The 6520-nt window shown below is 40.4% G+C and overlaps 1 non-coding gene across 1 annotated transcript; it reads left to right on the top strand.

Annotated features, from left to right (window-relative positions):
• The first annotated feature begins 5285 nt into the window (after positions 1 to 5285).
• On the top strand, positions 5286 to 5392 carry LOC113896768. Its single transcript, XR_003512126.1, has one exon. It is a non-coding gene; the product is annotated as a U6 spliceosomal RNA (small nuclear RNA).
• The last annotated feature ends 1128 nt before the right edge of the window (positions 5393 to 6520 follow it).

Below are 6520 nucleotides of genomic sequence, written 5' to 3'. Positions count from 1 at the left end.
ATTTTCATATCACTTTACAGAAAGGCTGACATACCAGTTACTCTCATCATTTCTTTCAAATTATGAATTATTGGGCATAAATACCACAAACTTAAAAGTATTTTGGTACCTCTATTTCAACGTCTTCCTTTGTGATCTTATGTGCTTTATTTTATGCATTTGAATATATTCTTCTGAGAAGGGACCCATGCACATCAGCAGGCTTGCAGCATGAGTACAACATTCCTGCCTTTTGTCCCATTCTTGCTGTTCCTCTCAGCTGGGTGTGGGCCCCTTCCAAAAAACAGGAAGTTCCTTGACATGTGTCAAAACTCTGCACATCACAGATTTTGGGTGATTTAGCTTGGATTTCTCCTTAGCTGACCAGTGTCAGCAAGAATCAGTCTTCTAAAGTTTAAAAATAAAATAAAATTAAAAAAAAAAAAAAAAGAATCAGTCTTCTATTGGTTCACTCACAGTTTCTCCCCACACTAGTAGCACATAATCACTCACTCTTGAAAATGTATGTCCCCGTAATATCCCAACATCCTGCCACTACTGTGGTCCACAGGGTTCAAAAATGTTTGGTGATTTGCCCAAACACTCAGACCTTGAAATTGCAAGGAGGGTGGGACTGGGGTTGCTGTTTCCCACTAGTGTGTGTTCCCTACTCTGGAAAACTCTGGATTCTCTTTATTTTCCTGAAGATGGTCTCTCTCATTATGTCCCTTCTCACTCCAGTTCTAGGCTTCAAGAGCCCTGGGCCCTCTCATGATTGGTGACTTCATAGAAGTGGAAGTTCTTTTTTTTTTCTTCTCTGTTGTTCTGGATTAATTTCAGAGGAGACACAAGGGTTAGAGGTTTCTCTTCCTTCTCTCTTTAATAGGAAATCTTTTTAGCTTTTTCCCATAACTTTTAAAAGGTTTCTAAGGTTCATCATGTCCTTGCCTTCTATGGACAACGTGCTCAGTTGCTCAGTCCTGTCCAACTCTGTGACCCCATGGGCTGTAGCCTGCCAGGCTCCTCGGTCGATGGGGGCTTCATTATGATAGAGACAATATAGAACTGCACGAAGGAGAATGTCTTCTTCTTCCCACACAATAACCTTTTGGGGGAAGCAAAAATGTGGTGTGTGTCTGTTTTCATCTTTTCTCTGTCTCTATATAAACATTTTAAGTATTGCAATTGATCCACAATTGCAATATACCAGCTAGAGAGGTAGCTGGTATAGCGAAATATAATTGCTTATTTTTAACTGAGTGCTAGGAGTAGCGTTTGTACTTCTTTATTCTTCTGGGTTAAACGAGAGAGAAAGAAAATGAGGAGTGGAAATGTGTAACATAATTGATATTCTTTTTTATTGTAGAAAATATATATAACACACAATTTTCCATTTTAATGATTTTTAAGTGTGCAGTCCAGCAGTGTGATATACATTCACATCATCGTGCAGCCATTAACATCACCCATCTCCAGAACATTTCATCATTTTTTTTTATGTGGCCTTATCATGCCGCCTGTGGGATCTCAGGTCCCCAACCAAGGACTGAACCCAGGCCCTTGGCAATGAAAGCACAGAGTCCTAATCATTGGACCACCAGGGAATTCCAAGAATTCTTCATCTTGCAAAACTGAAACTTTGTCACCATTAAATGCATCCCTATTTCCCCCTCCCCACCACCCACCCCTCGCCTTGGATCCCTTCCAGCCACCATTCTTTCTGTTTCTGTGAATGTGACTATTCTAAGAATCTTATATTAAGTGGTGGGCTGCTGTCTATGGGGTCGCACAGAGTCGGACATGACTGAAGTGACTTAGCAGCAGCAGCAGCAGCATGTGTTTTTATGTAACTGTCTTATTTCACTTAGCATAATGTCAGCATGGTTCATGTTGTAATATATGTCAGAATTTCCTTTTTAAGGCTGTATAATATTCCATGGTATATATATAATATATTTTGTTAATGCATTCACTAGTTGATAACACTTGGGTTGCTTCCACCTTTGGCTGTAAACACAGGTATATTAAAATGACTTTTAAAATACATATAACTGAATCTTACCAAATATCCCTTCTTTCTGATGAAAAAACTTGAAATGTTTATTTTCTTTGTTTAAAGATAAGACATTCAGTTATAAGATGAGTTAACTTATGGGGACCTCATATATAGCATGATGACTAAGAGTTAATAATATGTATTTATACTTGATTGTTGAGAGTAATCTTAAATATTCTCAACACACACACAACACACACAATTCTCAACACAAACACACAAAGGTAACTATGTTAAGTGATGGATGTGTTAACTAATCTTATGGTAATCATTTCACAATATATAATGTGTACCAAATCATGTTCTACACTTTAAACGTGCACAGTGTTATTCGTCAATTATATCTCAATAAATCTGGGGGTGGGGGTGGGGAAGATATGACTGAGGAATTAGGAATTCAAATTCAAGTTCCAAGCAAGCAAATATAAAAGGAGGTATGGGCTGAATCTAAGAGGTTGGAGGGAGTGACAGAGACTGCAGAAAACTGAAGTTAGCTCAGTGTGGCTTCCTTTTCCAGCTCCTGGTTCCATATTGAAGGAGTGCTGCTTGGATTGGTTCTAGAATTCCAAGTTTTAGACACAAAGCTGACATCTGTTTTATGGAAAACCTCTGATTTTGTTTGTTGGCAACCAGTTTTAAAATGTAAATATCCTGTGAGGCTAAAAGTTTTGCCTCTAACCCTCACAGCTAAGGATTTGCCTTCTTTTCCTAAGGAAGAACTAATTAAACATTCATTTTAGGGAATTTCCTGGTGGTTCAGTGATTAGGACTCCAGTGCTTCCACTGCAAGGGACATGGGTTTGATTCCTGGTTGAGGAACTAAGATTCTGCAAGCTGGATAGCATGGCCAAAAAAAAAAAAAAACAAACTTATTTTAAAGGAGATAAAATGGAAAAAGGCACCAAAATTATGCAAAAAGAAAAAAAAATTCTAGGACAGATTGGATTTACCCTTTTATATGTAAAAGTGTTTGTATTTTATCAATATAATAAAATATAAATGACTTCGTTACTTTTTTTCAATTGAGTAGCAAATGGTGAGGAAACGGTAGTGGCTGGCAACTGTGTTATTTTTAGAACAATTTAACAGTTCTTAGGGCACTGATGCCCACCTGTGAGCCCATGCACAGGTTTTCAGCCATGCTATGTCTGTAAGTAGTGAGTATTAGTTCAGTGTTGACTTCAGGGAAATCAAAACTCACAGAGAACTCAATCATGCCTCAACAAAGGCATGTAAGTGTAAGTTGCCTTTGGATCTAAGGAGCAGAAGACTCATATTAAACGGGCCTTGCACTGTTGGGCTGGTTGCTTCAGCGGACATGTTCCTTCCATCTCCAGCCGTGCCATCCTTAGTGTGTTATGTGCTCCCTCATGCAGTTTGGAGCATCATATCCCAATGTGACCACATCTACTGGCAGCAAATATGGAGAATCTTTAGAGCAGACTTTTTTCTGTGGAGTCTGGGTCTTTTAATCAGAACTTACCAGCCCACTCCTTAAACAATAATTACTAGGAGAGCAGGATCTAGTGATTGAGTTATATAAACCAGAATACACCCCTTAAATTGGAGGAGAGTTAAATTTTCCCAAGTTCTGTGAGGAAGAGGTGAATTCTTGCGCAAAATTGAGTTCCTTTGAGCAAGAAAGAAGGTGGCCACTGGATAGTGGTCTGACCATCTATAGCATCTGCTTCACTTCTGTGAAATTCTACACTCATCACAGCATGTTTAGCCTTTTGCAGTTCATGTCTTGACGTGGATTAGAAGGCATAGGAGAAAGAATCAGCACCTAATAGGGGAGAAGCAATAAAAGGAGTGTTATCAGTTAGAGGACTGGGGTACTGATGGAGGCTGGAAAAGCAGGGAAGCCCAACTGTCACTGCTATCCTATTTCAAGGCCATCAAAACCCACCAACTTGATAGCTGTGCTAGGTAGCATTCTTTTTTTTTCCTATTTTAATTGCAAAGTTACATATGCTTGTTGGGAAAAAGCCAGTCAATGAAGAAATGTATATTGTACAACATACTCAATGAAAGTCCTCTGTATTAAAGCAAAAAATAAAAATTCTCTCTGTGTTCTAACTTCATGTTTGTAGTTTCAGATACAGGTCTTCCAAATTTGTCTATACCATGTATTAATAAGTGCTAAGTGCATATATATATATATTTAAAAAATAAGTAATCATATATATATTTATATATATCTTCAACAATGTAATGTCTGATAGAATAATATTCAGCAGGAAATAATTTAAGATTTCCAAGCATTAGGAATTAAGCTCAAGGATGCCCTTCTAGCCTTCGAGTCAGACCAAGGCTGACCATTAAAACTCAGTTGTGATATACGTGTACTCTTTTGTACCATCCCCACATGTGGCTACTGAGCCCTTATTATGCCACCAGTGCAGCCAGAACTGAATTGATTTTTAAAAAATATTTATTTATGTATTTGTCTGTGCCAGGTCTTAATTGCAGCATGTTCAGTTTTTAGTTAGCCTCCCCGTTAGGACTCAAGCATTCAAACTCTTTTTTAAAAATGTTGATTTATTGATTGATTTTTGATGGTGCTGGATGTTCATTAGTGAAGTCACTCCGGACTATAGCCTCTCAGGCTCCTCCATCCATGGAATTTTCCAGGCAAGAGTACTGGAGTGGGTTGCCATTTCCTTCTCCAGGGGATCTTCCTGACCCAGGGACTGAACCTGGGTCTCCCTCATTGCAGGCAGACGCTTTGCCAGCTGGCATTGCCGCGTGTGTTTCTCTAGCTGCAGGACACCAGCTTCCCGTTGCTGTGGCTTCTCTTGTAGAGCACAGGCTTCAGTAGTTGCAGCACGTGTGCTCAGTAGTTGTGCCTCCTGGTCTCTGGAGCACAGACTCAATAGTCGTGGAGTATGGGCTTAGTATTTCCACAGCTTGTGGGATTTTCCCTCATCAAGGATTAGACCTGTGTCTCCTGTATCAGCAGGTGGATTCTTTTTGAGTCACCAGGGAAGCCTCATGCAAACTCTTAGCTGTGGCATTTGGGATCTAGTTCCCAAATCAGTTCTCTCTGATCAAGGAGCAAACCCCCTGCTTTGGGGGTGTGGAGTCTTAGCCAGTGGACCACCAAGGAAGCCCCCCTGAATCATTAATTTTAATTAAGTTTACATTTCAGTAGCCATGTGTGACTAGACTAGTAGCTACTCTATTGGTTAGTGCAGTGTTGATGATTGGAAAGTGACTGCAATGCCTACAGCCTAAAAGAATATCTTTGGTGCTCGCTTCGGCAGCACATATACTAAAATTGGAACCATACAGAGAAGATTAGCATGGCCCCTGCACAAGGATGACACGCAAATTCGTGAAGCATTCCATATTTTTTTTCACACCAGTCAGAATGGCTGCAATCCATAAGTCTACAAGCAATAAATGCTGGAGAGGGTGTGGAGAAAAGGGAACTCTCTTACACTGTTGGTGGGAATGCAAACTAGTACAGCCACTATGGAGAACAGTGTGGAGATTCCTTAAAAAACTGGAAATAGAACTGCCTTATGATCCAGCAATCCCACTGCTGGGCATACACACTGAGGAAACCAGAAGGGAAAGAGACACGTGTACCCCAATGTTCATCGCAGCACTGTTTATAATAGCCAGGACATGGAAGCAACCTAGATGCCCATCAGCAGATGAATGGATAAGAAAGCTGTGGTACATATACACAATGGAGTATTACTCAGCCATTAAAAAGAATACATTTGAATCAGTTCTAATGAGATGGATGAAACTGGAACCTATTATACAGAGTGAAGTAAGCCAGAAAGAAAAACACCAATACAGTATACTAACGCATATATATGGAATTTAGAAAGATGGTAACAATAACCCTGTGTACGAGACAGCAAAAGAGACACTGATGTATAGATCAGTCTTATGGACTCTGTGGGAGAGGGAGAGGGTGGGGAGATTTGGGAGAATAGCATTGAAACATGTATAATATCATGTATGAAACGAGTCGCCAGTCCAGGTTTGATGCACGGTACTGGATGCTTGGGGTTGGTGCACTGGGACGACCCAGAGGGAGGGTAGGGGAGGGAGGAAGGAGGAGGGTTCAGGATGGGGAACGCGGGTATACCTGTGGCGGATTCATTTCAATATTTGGCAAAACTAATAAAATATTTTAAAGTTTAAAAAAAAAAAAAAAAAAAAAAGAGTATCTTTGCCAGGAAAGCAATGTGCCTTCCGGCTTCTGTAGAACTGAAACTACTTTCCCCACAGGCTCAGGAAGGGCAATTAGCATATCACGTTAACTGTGTGGAGGTCGAGGGAAGGGCAAGATGGGTGAGGATTTGGAAGCATTCAGGCCCAGAGACACATGCAGTATTTAGGGTAACTTGAAATGGCAACCCACTCCAGTACTCTTGCCTGGAAAATTCCATGGATGGAGGAGCATGGTAGGCTACAGCCCATGTGGTTGCAGACTCGGACACAACTGAGCAACTTCGCTTTCCC

The sequence above is a fragment of the Bos indicus x Bos taurus genome, chromosome 7, assembly GCF_003369695.1.
Source record: "Bos indicus x Bos taurus breed Angus x Brahman F1 hybrid chromosome 7, Bos_hybrid_MaternalHap_v2.0, whole genome shotgun sequence".
NCBI classification, from domain to species: Eukaryota; Metazoa; Chordata; class Mammalia; order Artiodactyla; family Bovidae; genus Bos; species Bos indicus x Bos taurus.
This window is presented reverse-complemented; position numbering and strand designations above follow the sequence as displayed.